Raw genomic sequence first — 21,989 nt, 5'->3', positions numbered from 1 at the left:
TTCAGTGTGAAAAAAGAATGTAAAACATCTCACTAACAATTTTCATGTTGATTACATGTTGAAATAATATTTTGAATATATTTGGTTAAACAAAATATGGAATCAAAAAATAATCTTACCTATTTCTTCTCACTTTTTAAAATATGGTTACTAGAAAATTTACCATTACAGCTCTATTTCTATTGGACAGTATTTGTTCAGGTAATCACTTGCCTAGAGGCAGAAGATTAGATCGAGACACTTCTCACAGGTCTGTGAAGTTACAGGATTCCACGATTTCCCTCAGCAGCCAGCGTGATTTGATTTTAAAACTCCCCCATTCTAAGAAAGGAATGGTGAGGGTCCATGAAATCGAGGTCAATCTGTCCCTTTTTTTACATGGCTGACAAGGACTGGGATCTTCACTGATTTACAGTGAGTAGTTCCTTACACTCTGCTCAACAAACAGTCTCATTTATTGATTACTCTGACTTCAGTTTTTTGAAATGCGGCTGGGAGTGGGGAAAGACGTAGCGCCATGGGGGCTGTGGGTGATGACACTCAGACCTGATGAAGGGCAGGGCCTGAAGCTTGAAATGAAAGTCCAGGTCTCCTAGGACTCACAGGAAACAGGACTGAAGTGAGAACATGCACACACACACGAGCACGCACGCACAAACACGCATGCACACACACACACCCCTGCCTCCTCCTGGCTTTTCATTCAAGGTTTCTAAAGATAAGATGACCTAGTTTCATAACCCAGTTTAAAGCAATCCCACATGAAGACTCTGGTTCCTTAATCTTGTCCCTGAACCAAACTGTGAGGCAGTACATCAACTGTGTGATGTTTCTATCTGCCTCAGAGAAAGTGTTTCTTTGTTAGCATTGTCAACTAAAGGGAAGGAAAGGTGGTTTGAACTGAAGATCTGGCTTTGTTTGTGTTGAGGCTCTGTTTTCCACAGCTCTTAGGACTGAAGAAAGTTTGCCAATGAGGAAGGAAAATAAAATGAAATCAAGGGTGCTGGGTTTAAAACCAATGTGCCCTTTAAGAAAGATCTTGGTGGCTTTTCCACCGCTGTTCAGGGTGTTGTTTTAGGTAGTGTAATGGGCAAAAACAAATGAAACGGTGGGGACAGATGGGAGATGTACTTCCCGGGCTCTCTGCTGCAATACTACAAACAGGGAAGAGTGCTGGAAGTCCAAATGAAGTCTCCATTGGAAGGGAGACATGTGACATTTAAAAGAAGATACACATTATCTGTGGAACAGACATGCTTCTAAATGGACTAATCCACTCTAAACTGGGAACTTGGAATCCATCCCAGGAGATGAGAATATTTTTTCCTTTTTAGGCATTACTTCCTTCCTTTCTAGTAATTTAACTTGTTTTACCCCAACTGTCTTGGCTGACAGGCGTCATCCAGTGTCAGAGGGGGCAGCTGCTGCAGGCTGTCACTGTGGAGGTGAAAAGATGATGCCCCTGTGAAAAGTAGGAAGGCCAAAGTACTGTGTGCACCTTAAGATCTAACACAATGCGCTGAATTAGGAAGGAAATTTAAAGAGAGTTACTTGGGATTAAAACGGCATAAATCCATTTATTTTTCAAGCAGACTTTGGCATCATGCCCACCAAGCCTTTCAGGAACTGGAGATTATCTGAGTGCCTGTCAACTCCCAGCGAAATATCCCCTTCTCACCGATTGAGCAGAAAAACTGTAATCAATTCATCCCCTGACATCAGTAACCAAGCAGCTATGAGGTCTATGATGTTGTTCTCTCCACTGTGAAGAGAAAACAAGCAGAAAACATCGCCCCTCCTTTGAAGCAGCCTGAAATCTGACAGCCACAAATAAGAAAGTCAAACAAAAAGCGCTAATTTGGTTCTAAGGTTTGTAAGACAATGCACTACGAACAGAGAGGTATTGTGAGGATACAAAGAGTACGTCAGATAAATAGAATCAGGTTGATTGAAAAGATGAGCATGGCGTGGCAGAGAACGAAAAAGAAAATCTCTAGAGGAAATAGCAATTTTCATACTGGGTTGATCCCAGTGTCCACTGCTGTGAATAGAAGACTCAGGCACCATACTGAAGACTAATCCAGATACTCCCCACACACCGTTACAGGTTCTATCCCTGACATGCACGGAGGGAAATGCCGGTGCACAGGCAGCCTCAGTAAATATCTACTGGCAAAAAATCTTCAAAGAATGAGCCCATATGGGACAGAGAATCCTAAAAGTCATAATAAGCCACTTGAGTAAAACACAGTAGGAGAGAATGTTTGGGAGAAACAAGCTAAAACTAAGGAGAGAGAGAATCTATATATCACAAACAGGGAAATGAGAACACAAAACTGGAATGCTTAAAGAAAATTATTAAGTTCATGTATCCAAAGCATAAAAACTGTCTGCTATAATAGCATCCTCCCGGCCAAGAAGTGCAGGTGCCTACAGTCTATGCACACTAAATCAGTGCTCACCTGTATCTCAGGCACCCCACAAACAGACTTCTCAAAGTATTTTGCCAAAGTATATTTAGGAAATAATTGTGTGCCTTCAGATGACTGTGGCACATAGGCTAGTGTCAGAACATGGCCCTTTTGGGATTCCACAGTAAGTAGAAACTTGGGGACTAAGATCCTAATTCCAGGTTCACTCTGACTTTACAACTTCAGACACACCGTGAACAGTTTTTTAATCTTTTTCCTTACAGATGAAGGAAGAAGAATAGAGTAACATAAGCCAGAGAATCATAGTAGTAGAGGCCTTTGAGGTCACCCCCATTCATTCCCCTGAGCCAAAGCGTTACAGAGCAGAGAGAATTTTGACCCAAGAGTCAAGCTGGGTGTGAAAGGGAAAAACAGGACCCTCGTCATCCTTGCTGGACCCCGTCTGCCAGTGTGGTCAAGACCCTCAGAAGCACAACGTAGCACTACTGGGGCCCTTTACCTTATCAAAGGCAAGAGACTGGAGTTCCTCCCACCTTTTTATAAGCTCCTGCCACCTTCCTTTTTATTTGAAAGAATCAAAGAGGCTCCAACCTTAATCATTGCTCAATAAATAGTAATACTGAATTGAGTAAAGATTGCTCATTTGCATATATTGAGTCCAGAAGAGTAAACTAATGGTAGGAGATGAGGGAACCAAACAAGAGTGTGGAGGAGAGGGAATGGCACAGAGAGGTGACTGTTTTTGCACCTTAAACGGAACAAAGAAATCCCTGGCTGGCTCCTTGAACAGAATAGCATACTAAAGTAATACAAGAAATCTAAAGTCTTAGCAAAAGAAAAAGTCACTGAAATGCTTTTAACAATCTGCTTTTTCCTCTTTTCTGAAACAAACGCTTTACACAATTGTAATAAATGAGTGTAGTGTGTTGATCACGGTTTGGTTTCTGTTTGCTGACACCAAAATCATCCCACAAATATGTTGGTTTTTTTCCAGAGTAACATCTCATAACTCCTTACACATCAATATCTAAGCCCTTAGACGGACTGTCTTCAGGACAGGCTTTCGATTTTCCCTCCATTGTTAAATGTTAGCTAAGTGTTTTGTGTCATGCCATACTTTCAACAGACCTCCAAGACGGGGTACCCACAATCAAAGAAAAGGGGAGAAGAGGGAGGGATAAAAGATCACTATGCACAAACCCAGCCTGCATTCCTATTTGTTTTTCCCTCATCCTGTACTGCAGCCTCCCACCACTGGCCAAAAATACCATTTTGATGAACTATTAGAGTACATACCTCTCTACAGGAATCAGAAAATAATACCTTGCAGCCAAGCTCTGGCTCAGGCAGGACACTTCTTTTAAAAAGCACTTTCTGATAACTATTTCCAACATCAAATGGGAACGGAATGTCCTTTTGTTGCATTCCAGTGATGCCCGCTGACCCCTGTGTTCTAGGCATCATTACCCTGTATTTTCATGTTGATTTCCTTTCTGCCCACAGAATTCTAAGCCCCTCGAAGGCAGAAACCGTATCTTCTTCACCTCACAATCCCAAGTAACCAACATAGATTCTAGTACAAAGCAGGAACTCAACAAATGTTTGATGAATTAGTGAATTCATCAATTACTTTTATAAATAAATCTGCTGGCTGCACAGTTTACAAAAAAAAAACTTTTTCACTGATTGTCACATTTGATCCTAACAACATCCATGAAATAGAGCCACAATTATCCCCATCTACAGATGAGGACTCTGAAGCTGAAAGAAATCAGTGACTTATCTAATGTCACACAAAAGGGCAGAGAAGGGAATTAATGAATGTTCCCCTCTAAGTGATTAAACTACCCCTCATTAGAATCTCTCACCTCAAAGAAGGCCCTGCTGCTGCAGACTACAGGATTGTTTGGAACATCGTGAATATTAAACTAACTCTTTCGGTTCCTTGATATACAACACACTCTCATCATTGCTCCACGCATACCCCTCTTAGGTTTTATTTATGTTTATGCATTTAATTATTTTTAATTATGCAAACACTGGTGCAAATATACTCTATTGTGGGTTAAGAGTTTATTAAATAGCTGTCCTGGAACAAAGAAGAAAACTCCAGGAAAGGAATATTCTTTCTATACACCAATTCAACAGGCTCAGGCGGCATCTGAACACTCTCAGTATAACAATATCTCCACCAAGGGAGAAGCTGTAGTTCAAATACATCCAGTCTTTTGCCAGGCAATTCATAAATGTGGGCAGAATTTACACTGGTATGCATCCAAGATGTAAAATAAGGATATTAATAAGTGTGTGCTGAGAGGAGAGGAAGAAATGTTATAACACAGAGGATATAAAATCATGGCATGGTTTTCCTTTCCCCCACCCCACCTTTCTCTTTCCTATGGAGAAAAAGAACACGGATTATCCCTTCTATTCAGATTTAACTAAAAGTTCTAAACAAAGTTCATCATCAGGGAAGGCTGGCAGGACTTCAGGGAAGCCCTTCTGTCCCTTGATACCTTTTCCTCACATTGCTTCAGGAAGGGACAAAGCCTTTGGGTCTACAGTTAGAAACAGTTACTCAGCCAAGAACTTGACTCATTGAAGACTCTCAATAAATGTGTTTAATCAACTAAAGAGTTTCAGACTATAATCTTCAAGTCAATAGTTTTTGTGAGTGTGTTATGGTTAAAATGTTAACATCAGCTCATATACTATACCCAACCTACTGATGCAAGACCCATCTACCTTTGCGTTAGGGGAGGAAGGAAAAGCAATAGAATGACACGAAGTGCCTGTAATTCTCTGGGGAAAAAAGCACCCAGAAAAACTCACTTCAAGCTGAGGAAATCAAAACTTAGATTGTGTGATGTTGCATTAAGGGTAGGCTCTATTCATCATCAACTTGACAGAAACCAATAAAGCATGCGCACGAGGTACTTTTTAATCTTACAGCTGCAGTAGTACTTCAAATGATTCAGGAAGCTTTTATCTTAGTCTTGAACACATCTGACTTCATATAAAGGAGCGATGCTCATAGGAGTTTGGAAATGGAGCTACAGCTAAGGTATCTGAGGACAGGTCAGCGGGCAATGTTGAAAATTACTAAGCAAGTCTTCCTTGTAGCTAGAGGAATCCTGAGAATGAGAGACACAAAACATGCACTGAAGTGATGTTTAAATGAAAAAGGCGACACCTACACTCCAGTCCAAAGTCGCTCTGGGCTCCTTGGCTGGACCATTTGCCACAGGAAGGCTGAGGGGATGTGCAGGAGCCAGATGCTGGAGGCCTGCCCGGGAGATTGCTTTCCTGCAGCAAGAAGAAAAACAAAAACAAAAACAAAGAAAAACCAACATCAGAATCTCATACAGAGCTCAAAATTTCCCATGGGGTAGAAACAATGCCTGAGTTAGCCTCTTCCACATCTGAAAATCTTTACCAATGTATTGGAATATACCTCTCTAAAGTGCATGGTGTCAACAGATGGTGGCAAGTCCCAAAAGACAGGGAGGCCGAGGGGACCACTGTGGGGAAATAATGCTTCAGAACCAAAAATTAAAATGTAATCCTCTATTCAGAGTAGAGGGAAAGAACAAAGGTCTTGACTCTTCATTTATGGAAAAAGACCTAGGGTTTGGGCATTGACCATACTTGAACAACTTTAAGACTGCCAGAGACTAAAAGCAAGAAAAATGGGTTCGTGAGGTCTCCTACTGAAATTCCTCCATTTGCTGGCAAAGTACTCTCTAAGCTGGTTACAGCTGAAAGTTCATTGTTATTTTGCTTTCCTCTCAAGAATATCATCCTTTCCCTATCCTCCTTACCCCTGCAGAGGACTACATGAGCTTGAGGTTCTAAATGGGAAAAGACTGCTTTGCATCTGCCAAGAAATTGCACATCCAATATCTTACCAAGACCCACAATAAGATATAGCCTAAACGCTAATTAGATGTTAGATTTGTCGAGTGGATCATAACAGAATTCAGGTCAGAAAGGAGGGTATGAATTGGGAGAGGTTGGAATAGTCATCCCTGATCTGCAAAGAAATGAAACAAGAGGGGCTACTTTAGCAAAGCACATATGATCACTGCTGGGCAAAGGGAAGGGAGGAGCAGTTAGAGCATAGTGGTGAGAATAAGAACAGCAAGAAGAAAAAAAAAGCAGGGATCACCTAGGGAGATCTGTGGGATCATCAGGAATCGTGGAAGTTCAGTTTCTGAACGGCCTCACGAAAAATGTCTCACAAGGGTCTAGAGCTTAAACTTGAGCTCTGATTTGTGATTTAACTAAGTCGCTCCATAGAAGGGCGAGGGGCTTTTCCTCAACAATAGTATCTAAGTGTGATCTGAGAAGTACCTGAAATAGAATCAGGAGGGTCTTGTGATGCTGCAACTCTGAGTCCTGAATCAGTTCGAGGGTGAGGCATGGGAAGCTGCATTTACACACACTCCTAAGGTTCTCTTCTGTGCACTAGAGTTCTTAAACTTTGCTCTGTGGGAACATGTACATTTAGACAGCTGGGACCACAACTTTCCAAAGCCCATCAAGGGGCACTCTAAAGAAAACATCAGCAATTTCATTATTTACTTTATCTTCATTTGGCTCTCTTCAGCTAGTCTCTCTCATATGACCTGAAAACTGCAGTAAGAATCTGCCATCTCTGAGATGAGGCCTGCAGACACCCTGGATCCCCAGAAGGCCCAGATCCTCAGACTTCCCAACCCCACGGACTACAGAGAAGAACAAGGCTCCGGACAGTGGAATGTAGAAAAGGAAAGCAGTGGTGGCCAGATCTGTGGTGAATTCCATCACAAATGAGACCCCAAAGGAAAAGAAACTTGCCCCATATAAAGGGGAAGGAACAGGGGCAGACTTTAAAAGCTTTCTTGCGCCCTGAAGGGCACGTAGTCTTTCCGTCCTGCTCAGTGACCTCTGCAAACCCCCTCCAAAAAAATAATTGGTAAAGTTGAGCAAGATGAACAGTAGTCCCCAAGCCCAAGGAAACGCTGAGCAGAAGCCAGTAACGAATCCAGGACTGTGCAACCATTAATCAATTACCAAGTATGTCAGAGAGCTCAGCAAGTGTCTAGACCTTTGGTTTTGTTTTTTTGTTTTTTTTTAAGTCTCTTATATTCCTATACAGGAAGTCCCAGAAATAGTGGGTAGGTCTTCAGTAGTTGGAAGTGATCACATCGAGCTTGCTGGTAGCCTACTTTCAAAAGTTCCCACTGGGTAGCAGACAATGTACTTGTTTTATATAATCCCCGAAAGGGTCATTATGAAGATGGAGGCCTTTAATGATGACACAATATTCTTGTTCCTCACTTTCACCAAGGCAAACAATTAGCAACATCAATTTCGGCCCCTCACCCCAAAGCATATTCCATATCATCGAGCAATAAGAAAGTAACAGTGGGAGAATCTTACACAGTGATCTTTCATCTCAAAACAGTTTTCCTCCACCTATGTTGAAGGAACTTCTTTAGCATTTTTATTAGGATTTTCTCTGGCTTTGAAGGGCTCTGTATGGGGACTCTGAGCTACAGTTTTCATCATAAGAAAATCAGATCTCTGCAGAGTCAGAATACACAGGTTCTACATTTGATTCCTTAACAGTCACCACAACCTAAATTAAGTGTCCTTACAAAAAAAAAAATACCCAGGTGCAAACTCTTAGAATGGCTGAAGAATTCCTAAATCTTGGTTTAATGAGAAAAACACAGATCTTTCATTTTTTCATTAACTGTTCCAGACAGTTTTGATTAAAAAAAAATTTTTTTAAGAGAGAAAATAAAATTCTACTGTCAGGCACCAGTAGAAAGCAGAAGACAAATGAGTTTAACTCATCTGAACTTGTAGACTCTGACCACCAAAATCTGGTTACTCTTCCTAATTAGGACTGCCAGGAGGAGTCAATTGCTGAAATAATCTAATTAGGATTCAAGGATGCAAGCCACGTGTGCCTCTGAAAGACAGTGTGGCTATACGATAAGAGACATACAAACATTTAACCCTGAATGAAATTACAGTCAAATCACACTCTTTTCTAGCCTGGGAAAAGAAACAAGTAAAGCCTTTTGTTGATCATGTATTTCTCTTTGTGGATACAAATTTAAGGTTGGTTTTATGTCTATACATATAAATATTAATTAGGAGAAAAAATAAGTAAAAAACATGAAAGTGGCTGCCAGTTTGTAACTCTAATTGCCCTCACAAAAGGACATACAAATAGAAAAATATATTTAGGTACAACAGGGTGTAGGAAATAATTTCTGATTAGAACTTTCCATTCTTTTAAATAACCATGGGAGAAAATCCTTTTCTCCAATAATTCATACATGTATACACATTTTCTTCCAAAATAAGAAAATAGTTTTATTATATCTCAGACCTCAAATAAAAGTTAGTGAAAGTTATTTTTCTATTTGAATTTATTTTGGTGGTAGATGATGACACTTAAGAGTCTGGTAGAACTTGGTGTGTGGTTGGGAGTGGGATGAGGGGGCAGTAATTTTATGCTGCAATTTGTTCCTATTAAAAAAAATCAATGGGGTTTCAACTTGTGCTTTCCTTCTGCTCAGAATCCTCTCAAGCCCACGGTCAGCAAAACCATGAAATGCCAATGATTCTTTCTATTAATTTCACAACAATGCTTCTTCATAGGGGATGGTGGTAATCACAAATGCTTCTTTGAAAAGAACTGTGATATTAACTGTGAAATAGATGTGAAAAGAAAATATACTATAATGCAGTTTCAATAATACAATGTCAAAGTTAATATCAATTACCTGAAAGAGCTCTAACATATTCAAAATGTAAAAGCCATTATACATTTTAAATAGCATCATATTATTTTCTTCACTTCATTCAATAAGACTATAAACTCCTAAAGGACAGGGCTCAATCCATCTACTAATCTTATTACATTCCAGCCCTGGGGTAGACACAGTCTATATTCAAGAAACGCTTTCTGAGTGAATGAATGAACTTGACCAAGAAGCTAAGCAAAACAGCTTGCTGATTAGATCAAGGGTTGAGAAACCGGATTAGGATGATTTGAATTATATCCCAGGCCTTACATTTCAGTGATATTCTTGCCTGAGTCAGAAATCCTTCAAAGCAGCTCTTTAAAAATAAATGCAAATAAGGTAGAATCCAGTGTTAAGAAGCCTGAGAGACATCAAAACGGCTTTGTGTGGTCAACATTAAAATGGAATCCCTTTGCCATACTCGTAAAGGGCATATCATAGTGTTAACATTTTTACAGTGTGTTTAATGAAACATGTGGCATATACTCTTCATAAATGTAAATTTAAAAATTTATGGAAAACAAGCAACTAAGTGGTTATTTAGCCAGAGATACCCTTTTTTAATTACCCATTTTGCAAATTTCTCTCAATTTCCTCTGGTTCCAGTTTCGGTCTGATTGTAGGTTTATGTGGCTCCCATTTTCTATCTATCCCCATTTGCCAGCTCCCTCTCTGGGTGATGCTGCACGTGAGAACAGAATCAGGATTCTTCTTGCAGAGCAGAAAAGCACCAGAGAATCAGGAAGTCTTTTATCCAGAACACCTCCTAAAGATTGACACATTAGAGACTGGTGAACTTACCCTGTTGTTCTAGAAAAGGAACCAGCTGTCTAAGAAGTTACTCAGTGTCTTGGTTTGATTCCCCAAGAGAGTTCTTAATCACCTTGTGTGTTGTTGTTTTTTTTCTTACACCATATGGGCACTACCTTTGCTTATATTCAAAGCAGCTCACAATGCTTTTTGGTTGACTTAGACAAGATGTCTACAATGCGAAGGATAGCCCACACAATAAAAAAATTGTCCCAGGCCCCACACAAACTTCACCAGTGATTTATGTCAGGGAACAAACCATGTATAACTATTTGAGCCTAAATCCTATTCCATATTATATATGAACTCAAAGTATTTTTTTTTATTTTAATGTACATTGAAATGTTGAAGGATGCAATTACTATTGAACCAAAGGCTATGTTCTGTTTCCTAAGAAACTCATCCCCTGGAGTCATTCAGAAAATCACTTTCGGTATTGAATCTTCAACATACTATACCAGTATTATTCTATGTTTGTTACCTTCACAGTGATTCTCCAACATTGGTACTCAACCTTTGCCTACCATGGGGTTTAAGAAGCAGTCCATTCAAAGCCCTCCAGGTATTTCTAATGTGTATCCCGGCTACGAACCACTGTTCCACATAGATGTGCAAACATCTGACTACTTTATTATGTCTGTTAATGTGACTAAGCTCAGGCATTTACATATTGAAATATATCCATTCAACAATGAATTTACCAAATGTCTATTTGATGCCAAGCACTGTTCTAAATGTGTAGGATACAAGAACAAATAAAACAGACACAAATCACTGCCACCTTTGAGAAGCTTACATTTGAACAGAAAATACATTTTGCCAGGCACTGAATCATTTTACATATTTTATGTATCCCTCGCAATAATAAGGTATGATCCCTATTTTATAATAAATTTCCCATTTTTTAAATAATAAATGTTCTCAATGGAGCTTATGGAGAACACGTAAGCTCCATGTCCAAGGACACTCAGGTAAGTAGAGGTCCGAGTAAGATTTGAACGCAGGCATCTAACTCCAGAAGTTATATACTTAACCATTTCACAACCTGAGACTTTCATAAAATGCTGACAGTACACATATACATAGCAAACCAGACATACTATAAAAATTCACCTTTTCTATACTACTTTTCTAATTGCCCTAATTATAAATTTCCTATCTCTAGAACAAGAATGCAAACTTCTACCAGCAAGAGGACATGTTTAGTAGGCATTGATTGGAGTGCAGAAGTAAAGCACACACCTTACCTTATCAATTAACATAGATAGCTTGATATCTTTTAGCCTCAGTTTCCTTATATGTAAAATAAAAATAGTGCCTAACTCAGAGAATAGTGGAAAAAAAATGTGTGCAAGATGCTTGGCACAGAGTAAGCACAAATGACAGTTGCTGCTATTATTGTTCGTACACCCATCAGCAGGCCCCCACAGCATCAGCCAAAGCTAGGTACATGGTAAATCTCTGAATAAATATATGCTTTTTGATTGCTCTCAAATAGTCTAAGTTCCCTGGACACTTCTGTTCATTCAACAAACATTGACAAGCTTCCACCACGTGTCAGGCAGTTCAAAGGGGTTATTCAAACAGAAGATTTCCTCTTTTAGTCAGTAAATAATTCCATGGTTGCCTAAGGAATCATTCCTCTTCCCTGCCTCACCCATCTTCCTAATACAAAATCAGAAAGCACTGTGCACTTTCCTCAGATTTACCAACATATTAAACACGTGCAAACATGCAATCCAAATGCCATTGGAAGTATTTATTATATTCACGTAAATAAATGCAATGCCCAAAAGACTTTTTCTTTTTTCTGTTTAATGTGTAAAAAATGGCCTGGCAGCTAAATGCCCCTGAGAACTTGTGAACTCATCTCTCAGACAGGATTTACTTCCCAAGTGTAATCTTTCCTAACCACATCCATAAGGCAATACTGGTACAGGCTTGGCGTGGGATGTGGCAACAAATCTCATTTTAAAACATGGTAAGATGACTTAACTGAGATTCTCTCCAGAGTTTAAGACATTCTTCTCCTTATGGTATCACTTGAGGGAAAAAGTAATCCTTGAGAATGGAGAAAAAGTAATCATACTGTTATGGGCTGAACTGTGTCTCCCCAAAGTTCCTATGTTGAAGTCCCAATTCCTAGTATCTCAGAATGTTACCATATTTTAAGATAGGGTCTTTACAGAGGTCATCAAGTTAAGATGAGGTCATAAGGACAGGGCCCTAACCCAATATGACTGTGTCTTTATAAAAAAGGGGAGATTTGGACCCAGACACACACATAGGGAGAAAGCCATGTGAAGATGAAGGCAGAGATTGGGGTGATGAGCCAAGGAAGTGTTCTATGAGCCAAGGAACACTGAAGATTGCCAGCAACCACCAGCAGCTGCAGGAGAGATTCTCCCTCACAGCCCCTGGAGGGAGCCAACCCTGCCGACATTTTGATCATGGACTTCCAGCCTCCAGAACTCTGAGACAATAAATTTTGGTTGTTTAAACCACTCAATGCGTAGTACTTTGTTATGGCAACCCTAGCAAATACAAATACTTCAAAACCACACCCGAAGTTTGAATTTAGCATGATAGGGTTTGGCTAACTTCAAAATGCTGACTTCTCTTTTCCAGTTGCCCCCATGAAACCTTGGGTGCCTTCCCATGATAATGCTACCCTTTATAAACTAATAATACTTAAACACATTCCCATGAAAAACATCATTCTCATACACATAGTAGTGAGCATCTGGCCAAGTTTTATTTAACGCATTAGTAAAGTAACAAGTAGAGAAGACAAATGCAAATTCAAAGTATAAATAAGAAATCGAGATTTATAAAAGTCAGGAAAGAAATGCTTAAAACTACTGCTAAATTAGATGTAAGAGTAATTCACACTCTATGAATTAATAAGATCTTAACCTCTGTGGCATTAACTTCTCTTTTAGCCTATAAAATCATAGAACATCAGCTTTTCACAGGTTAACTTCTAGCCTTCCAGAAACATAAACCATCAGCACCTCTATCAGTTTTGGATTATTAATAATAATCAAGTATACAGAAACAACAAAATTATAGTACCCCAGAGTATCAGATGAGACTCAATTACTAAATAAAAAGGTTCTGCTTTTATTGGAGGAGGCTAATTAGAACATGCTCCAGTAAAATAACATCTTAAAAAATAAAACAACCATTTCCCTTGTCAAAATTTAGAATAATTTTATTCTCACTACTCATGGTTCAAACTATTAATCAGAATTCCTTATGTAGTTTTATATATATAGTTAGATCTATATATATATAGCTCTATATATATCTAACACCATATATATCATTATTGATATATATGTCAAAACACCATAGACGGGGCGGCTTATGAACAACAGACATTTATTTCTCACAGTTCTGGAGGTTGGAGAGCCCAAGATCAAGATGCCAGCAGATTCAATGCCCACTGAGGGTCTACTTCCTGGTCATAGAAGGTATCATTTCAATTCACATGGAGGAAGGGGCAAACATGCTTGCTTGGGTCTCTTTTAAAGGGACACTAATTCCATTCATGCAGACTCCACCCTCAAGACCTATTCACCTCTCAAAGGGCCCCACTTCCTGACACCATCACCTTGGGGATTAGGATTTTAGAATTGAGAGGGGGCATAAACATCCAGGCAAATGTCCTGGTATAGGGTGAATAAAGAGCATTTTAAGAACACAGTCTAATGCTCAATTGGAAGTTGTTGTACGCTGTCATGGAAATGCCTCCTTTGTCTCCTCCATATTTCCCACCTGGACTTGTATCTTCAGGGAAGTCTACTTCTTGTCTTAAAGGCAGTGAGGTCTAATGAATATGGAAATTGGAGAAGGAGCTGAATTTTATATCCAGGTCAATGAATACAGAATAGATTTTGCCTACTGAGATAAAAAGATAATCCAGAATTGAACAAATTTAGGAAAAGCATTAGCCTGGGAACAGAAATAACCTTAAGAACATAAGCCTTTTGGGACTTCAAAGAAATTTTAGGGGAAAGGATTTAAATTTCCACAGGGCTCTTCCCAGTAAAACTGACAACAAGAAAAGTGTATCATTAGCATCCCACTCCCAATTTCGATGCTAGCACACTTGGTCCCTTCCCCCCGCTTCAACTTCACCTGGATGCTTATACTATCACAACCACAATCTTGCAAAACTGATGGTATCATTGACTAGATAACCCCCACCCAAGGCTGTCAACTGAAGGCAACTGTCCCTCATAAGGCTATCTGTGTTCTCAAAAGGGGTTCATAAAAATGAAAAAATCCTGCATGATCCTAAGGAATGGAGTCAAATGACATTCAAAGTAGTTAAAATTATTTTCCTAAGCTGTAATTCAGAGTGTCATAGATATAATGGGAGGTCTGTGGTGAGAGGCAAAGACCTAACTACTTATTTCGATGTCAGCCCTAGGCACAACGGTTAAGCCTACGAAGACCCCAGAGCACACCTATGTGTTGAGGAGACACACCGCCAATTTGTATCAGTGATGTGAAGGTCCTGGAAGGAAAGAGAATTCATCCCAGATGATTCAGATGAAGATACTTTAGCAAAATAATTACTTAAAATTAGAGCTAGGGAACACAGCATTACCTGATCTCAAGACCTGCAATATAGTTAAAGAAATCAAGAGCATGTGGTTTTGGAGAAAAGGGATGTGAAGGTACCCAGAGACAAAAGAGCAGATGAATGGTTGTCCTGGTGTAGTGAACTAAAAGTAGCATTAAAAAATTTAAATCTCAGCCTTTTTTATAGCAGATAAAGGAAGTCCAGCCTTATCAATCTCTTCTTACATTTCTCATTTTTCAAATTTTTAAAACACATTTGTAACTCTACCAAATTCTTTCTGAAATCAACCTGGCTCTCAGCTATATCTTTTACTGCTAGGTAAAAAATAAAGTGCCATAGCAGGGCACAGTGGCTTATGCTTGTAATCCCAGCACTTTGGGAGGCCAAGATGGGTGGATCACCTGAGGTTAGGAGTTTGAGACCAGCCTGGCCAACATGGCAAAACCCCGTCTCTACTAAAAATACAAAAATTACCCAGGCATGGTGGCAGGAGCCTGTAATCCCAGCTACTTGGGAGGCTGAGGTAGGAGACTTGCTTGAACCTGGAAGGCAGAGGTTAGAGTGAGCTGAGATCATGCCATTGCACTCCAGCCTGGGCAACAAGAGTGAAACTCTGTCTCAGATACGTAACAAAAATAATAAAGTGTCTTATTTAAGGTTTAATAGGAAGTTGGCAGCAGAGCCACAAAAAGAAGTCTGGTTTCTTCAACACAGCCCAGCTTGTCTATATTCCTATTATATGGTCTTTCTTCATCCCATCTAGTTTGGCCTGCAGATATACTTGTTCTTTTAATTTCTCCTACCTCCCTAGCAACTAACTCATCATTAACTAGACTAACACTTCACATGTATCCTGCAGGCCTACTTGCAAAAAATAAAAATGATAAGGAAACAAAATGTCCTCAGTCTGATAAAGATTACATATGAAAAAACCTGTAAGTAACATCAAACATAATGATACAGAACTGAGTATCATCTCCCTAACATTGAAACAAATCTGGAAGTCTGCCCTCACCACTTTTATTCAACATTGTAATGGAAGTTCTAGCCAGTGTGAAAAGAGAGGGAAAATAAAGTTAATAATAATAATAATAATAAAGGCATACATATTGGGAAGGAAAAAGTAAAATTATCTTTATTTGCAAATGTCATGATTATATAAAATTCCAACTAATCTGCAAAAATCAACTCATTCTACAGAATAAGTTTGAAGTCATAGTGTACAGATACCATATATAAAAGTCAACTGTATTTTTGTATATATGCAACTACAAATTAAAAAATAAAAATTTAAAAATACTGTTAACAATAGCACTAAAAAAACATGCATTATTAAAGGACAGATACAATAAAATACTTGTAAGACCTTACATTGAAAACTATAAAACATCATTGACAAAAATTAAAGATATAAATAAACATATCATATTTGTGTATTGAAAGATCAGTACTACTAATACTAAGATATCAAATCTTCCCAAACTGATACTTAGAATCAACATACTCTTTACCCAAATCCAGCTGACTTAAAAATTTATATAGCAATAAAAAAAAACATAAAATAGCCAAATAACCTCGATAAAGGAGAAAAAGTTGGAGGCAGGACTTTCATTACCCAATTTCAAGACTTACTGTAAAGCTATAGAAATCTAGAACATGTACTATTAAAGAAAGAATTGACATTTGATCAATTGAAAATAACACAGATTCAAAAATGACCCCCACATGTACAACTTCAACAGAGGTACTAAAACAATCCAATGGAGAGAAGAAGGTCCTTTCAAGACAAGATGCTAGGAAAAAAAAGGGTATTTACATGGGAAAATATAATATTGACCCTATGTCACATTATACAGATAATACATCAAGAGAGATCACAGATAGAAACCTGGAAGTTAAAACTATAAGGCTTCTAAAAGAAAGCACTAAAAAAAAAAAAAATACTGAATGACCTTGGAGTTGGCAATGATTTTTTTAAAATAGGATGCAGAAACTTCTAACCATAAAAGAAGAAATTCATGAATTCAACTACATCAAAATTAACATCTACTTACCAAAAGACATAAAAGACATGTCATGCAATACTTCTACTTATTCAGCACCTCCTTCCTATTTCTGTGCCTCTAGCAGGAATAGCAGAGCCATACCCCTGGAAAGCTGCTCCTCCACAAAAGCAGTAAAAACAACAGCAAGGATGGGCAAAATCGTTTTCCTCAGAACCCTTGAGATTATTTTTCAAGAAATCTGAGAAGCATTTGGTCACGAAAAATAACTAAACCCCAATAAGAACAGTGATTTTTGTGGCATTTTAAGTTGCCTTATCCCCATCCTTGTCTCCCAGCTCCATAGTAGCACTGAAAACCAACAGCTCCTTGATCCCAGTAAAAACCAGCAGCCTAGCAGCCACTGGAGAAGGCAAAATACATTTGGAGCTTCCCAAAAAACTATTCTCAGACAACTGTCATAATTTGACATGTCTGACATTCTCTGAAAACCCCCATTCTATGGCTTGTTTTTCTTTGACCTGGCTCAGACTCCACTCAGCACTTCCACCAGTGGCATTTGTTGAAAACAGTCATGAATTTTTAACACCATGGTGGCCTAAGATAATGATAACAACTGGGGCAAATAAGAAACTAAGTAAAAAATCTTAAAAGGAAAAGCTGGAAATTAAGCTGTACACATATGTTGTTTCAGAAAGTTTCAACATATTCCTAAAAATTTAGAAGACCATGCACAGGTAGAAGGCTGTCTGTTCTCACACTGCTATAAAGAATTACCTGAGACTAGGTAATTTATGAAAAAAAGAGGTTTAATTGACTCACAGTTCTGCAGGTTTAACAGGAAGCATTACTGGAAGGCCTCCAGAAACTTACAATCATGGCGGAAGGGAAAACAATCACTTTCCTCACATAGCAGCAGGAGAGAGAGGGAGAATGGGGAAGCGCCATACACTTTTAAGCCATCAGATCTCATGAGAACTCACTCAGTATCACAAGAACAGCAAGGGGGAAATCCACACACACGATCCAATCGCCTTCCACCAGGCCCCTCCTCCAATGTGACATGCGATTTGGGTGGGGACACAAATCCAAACCGTGTATAAGACTGTACACATGCTCAGGGAAAATCTGAGAAGGCCCTAATGTCTCACTTCTGGCTAAAAGGGAGGCATTACACAAATAGGAAGTGAAAGCCAATGCAAAGTTGTAAACCATTTTACCCATGCCTGAGTGTTGAAGACATGCCCCACTATTCATACAGAGCCACTTGAAAAAGTTGGGGACACTTACTGTACTCAGGTATTTAAGAAAGTATCTGTCCAATAATTAGATCATTAGATGACCACTAAACTAACCAGAGACTTCAGTAGCCATACACAACATACAAAATAGACTTTACAGAATTAGTCAATAAACAAGCAGCATGACAATATTAACAATCAGCAACATAAACAAACACTGGAGAGAAGAGATCTGATTTCCAGAGTTGTCACATTATACTATTTAAAAGGTCCTGTTTTAAATAAAATTTTATGAGATGTGCAAAGAAACAAGAAAGTATCATCCATACACAGGAAATGAGGCAATCAATAAAACTGTTTTTGGAGAAGATCAGACTTTTTTTTTAAATTGCAGGCCAGACACAGTTGATCACACCTGTAACCCCAGCACTTTGGGAGGTTAAGGCAGGTGGATCACTTGAGGTCAGGAGTTTGTGACCAGCCTGGCCAACATGTTGAAACCCCATCTCTAGTAAAGGTTTAAAAAAATTAGCTGGGTGTGGTGGCACATACCTTTCGTTCCAGTTACTCAGAAGGCTGAGGCAGGAGAATCACTTGAACCCAGTAATTGTACCACTGCACTCCAGCATGGGTGACAGAGTGAGACTCTGTCTCTAAATAAATAAATAAAATCACCTATATTAAAAATGCTTAATTAATATAAATCATGTCTAAGGAGCTAAAGGATACTGTGAGAGCAATGTCTTATCAAACAGAGAATATCAATAAGAGAAAATATTGAAAAGGAGCCAGATAGAAATTCTGAAGTTGAAAATATCACAACTGAAGCAAAAATTCACTATCGGTGCTTGACAGCAGATTGAAGTTTGTAGTTGAAGGAATCAGTGAGCTTGAAGATAGATGAATTGTAATTGTACAATTGGAGAGACAGGAAAAAAAAAAGAGGATGAAGAAAAAAACAGATCTTCAGAGACCTGTGGCAGACCATCAAGCATACCAACATATTCATAATGGATATCGCAGAATAAAAGGGGGCAAAAAGAATATTTAAAGAAATGACAGAAAGTTCCCAATCTTGAGGGGGAAGAAAAACATTAATCTATACCTTCAACAGCCTCGACAAACTCTAAGATAAACTCAAAGACCTTCACATCTAGAAACATCGTAGTCAAAATGTCAAAAGTAAAAAATAAAGAGAATATCTTGAAAGAAGCTAGAGGAAGATAAATCATCACATGCAAGGCATCCTTAACACTAATGGCTGGCTTCTTCAGAAAATATGGAGACCAGAAAGAAAGCAGTGAGATGATATGTTATATGTGCTGAAAGGAAATAAAAATAATAACTGTCAACCAAGAATTTTATATCCAGCATGACTATCAATCAAAAATGAAGAAAGAAATTCTATGTGGATGCTTCACAAAAGAAAGATCTATAAATATGCAAAATAAGCCCAGAAAAAAATGCTCAATACTTTAGCTATCTGGGTAATGTAAAGTAAATCCACAATGAAATGTGATTTCATTTCACTAAAATAAAAAGACAGAAAAATAAATGTTGGCAAGAATGTGGAAGAACAAGAACTCTCATATATTGTTGGTGGAAGTACAAAATAGTAAATCACTTTGACAACTATTAGACAGTTTTTAATGTACTTAAACATAAATATGCAATATGACCCAGCAATTTCACTCCTAGATATAAAAACTTATATATAAATATTCATAGCAGCTTTATTCATACTAGCAAAGAAAAAAGAAAACAACTCAACTGTCTATCAACAGGAGAATGGATCAAAGAAACTACGGTATATTTATAAAGTGAAATACTACTCAGGAATAAAGAAGAATGAACTACAGATACTTCCAACAACATGCATGAATCTCAGCAACATTATTCTGACTGAAAAAAATAGGACACAAAAAGAAAATATTGTATATGTATTATACATAAAGTTATAGAACAAGACAAACTAACCTATTGCAATAAAAATCAGAACAGTGGTTGCTGAGTGGAGGGGAGGTGGCTGATTGGGAAGGCACGTAAGTTAACTCTCTGGGGTGATGCAAATGTTTGATATCTTAATAAAGATATAGGTTATACAATTGTACACATTTGCAAAACTCATAACTTGCATTTAAATATGCCTTAATAAAAATTACAAAAAAGAATAAGGCATGTAAACTAATAGACAAAGAATAAATATTTATTGAAATGATAGCTATTATTATTAAACAATGGAGGTCAGTATCCATGAACATAACTTGTTTCTTATTTCTCCGATATTCAATGTGATCATGAAATTAAATATGGAACATGCAGTAAAGATATAACCCTGAGGGAGGGTCAGGAGCAAAATAATAAAAACACTTACAAGCATCTTTATTTATGAGCCACAAAACAATCATTTGGAAACTCATCTTTGTAAGCTAATTTTTATTGCATTCCTACTAGGCACCAAGCATGCTATTCTAATAAAACTCAGGTCTTACACTAAATTTTAATAGTGGAATCACTACTCAGATTAGCCAATATTCAGAAATATTTATCTTTTTTAAAGGAAAGTACTTATTTGCTATCTACTATATTGCCAGGATCAAGGTTTGTTTATACCACAATTCATCAATGCCCCCTTATAGGGCCTTTTTACCCAAAGATACAAACCACTGGGGTCTCCTCTTTTCTGTAACTCTTGATGTATTTCCTTTTCCTTGTTCTCTAGGTACATTAAAATAGCTACACAGATGAAATATGTAGACCACCAAGGGAAAATATGAAGTTTGGACTTTAGTTCCAGTTAAAACAAATTGTTAGGTCTTATACCACAGTGTTTACCTAGAAGAGGAAATCGAAGACTGGGTGGTATACTGAAGTACCAAAACACCTTATTTTATTTATTTTATTTTATTTTATTTTAATTTTTTATTTTTTATTATTATTTTTTTTGAGACAGAGTTTCGCTGTGTAGCCCAGGCTGAAATGCAATGGCACGATCTTGGATCACTGCAACCTCCACCTCCCGGGTTCAAGCGATTCTCCTGCCTCAGCCTCCTGAGTAGCTGGGACTACAGGCACGTGCCACCACACCTGGCTACTTTTTTGTATTTTTAGTAGAGACGGGGTTTCACCGTGTTAGACAGAATGGTCTCGATCTCCTGACCTTGTGATCCACCCCCTTGACCTCCTATAGTGCTGAGATTACAGGCGTGAGCCACCACGCCCGGCCAAAACACCCTTATTTTAAATAATTCTCTCCTAAGACCCAGTCGTAGGTTATTGACCTTCCAGAGAGAACTATTTCAATAGTTTAATGTGGACTCTCAACTTCACTGACTATGAATGAGAAAAAGCTTTATTTTCCAACAACTATTTCCCCAGTCATGACATGGTAAAACTCTCCTTCCTAACAGTCTCCCTTAACAGTCTCATTTGATTTCTGCTGGTTAGTCTTGTTCATTTTGATCTTGTTTCATTTTTCATTTCTAATTCTAAATGCCACCACTCCTCCCTTAGACCTGTGGTACAAGTGGCTTTGAATTGGGGAGTGGGGTGGTCTGCTTATCATAAGTACCTCTATTCACCTGTGTGGACTCCTCTAGCATTTTGGAAGAAGGAAAGAGAAGGAAAAGGCAGTGTCTTCAACTGACTGGATAACGTTGGCAGCATCACTGGCCTTGGCAAGCCATAAGGGCACATTGAGCTTATTGTCTTGGACTGATGGTAGCTTTGGTGTGCTCCATTGACCCACAAAGCTCTCCCAGCACTGACCATTGATATGGTTTGGATCTGTGTTCATACCCAAATCTCATGTTCAGTTGTAATCCCCAGTGTCAGAGGTAGGGCCCGGTGGGAGGTGACTGGATCATGGGGGTCGTTTCTCAGGGGTTAATACCATCCCTCTTGGAGCTGTCATCACGACAGTGAGTTCTTGTGAGAACTGGTTGTTTAAAAGTGCATAGCACAGGCCAGGCGTGGTGGCTCAAGCCTGTAATCCCAGCACTTTGGGAGGCCAAGATGGGTGGATCACGAGGTCAGGAAATCGAGACCATCCTGGCGAACACAGTGAAACCCCGTCTCTACTAAAAAATACAAAAAAAAAAAAA

At 38.6% G+C, this 21,989-nt stretch overlaps 1 protein-coding gene across 1 annotated transcript in view; it reads right to left on the bottom strand.

Moving 5' to 3' along the window:
- DGKI (diacylglycerol kinase, iota) overlaps nucleotides 1-21,989 on the bottom strand; it is a 481,484-nt gene that overhangs the window by 317,798 nt on the left and 141,697 nt on the right. Inside the window, exon 2 of the mRNA XM_011995483.1 lies at nucleotides 5,630-5,738. The gene's annotated coding sequence lies outside the window, so the exon portion shown is untranslated. The remainder of the gene's footprint in view (nucleotides 1-5,629; nucleotides 5,739-21,989) is intronic.

Source organism: Mandrillus leucophaeus, unplaced genomic scaffold, assembly GCF_000951045.1.
Source record: "Mandrillus leucophaeus isolate KB7577 unplaced genomic scaffold, Mleu.le_1.0 Scaffold49, whole genome shotgun sequence".
Taxonomy (NCBI): domain Eukaryota; kingdom Metazoa; phylum Chordata; class Mammalia; order Primates; family Cercopithecidae; genus Mandrillus; species Mandrillus leucophaeus.
Note: the sequence above shows the minus strand (reverse complement) of the source record. Positions and strands in the feature narration are given on the sequence as shown.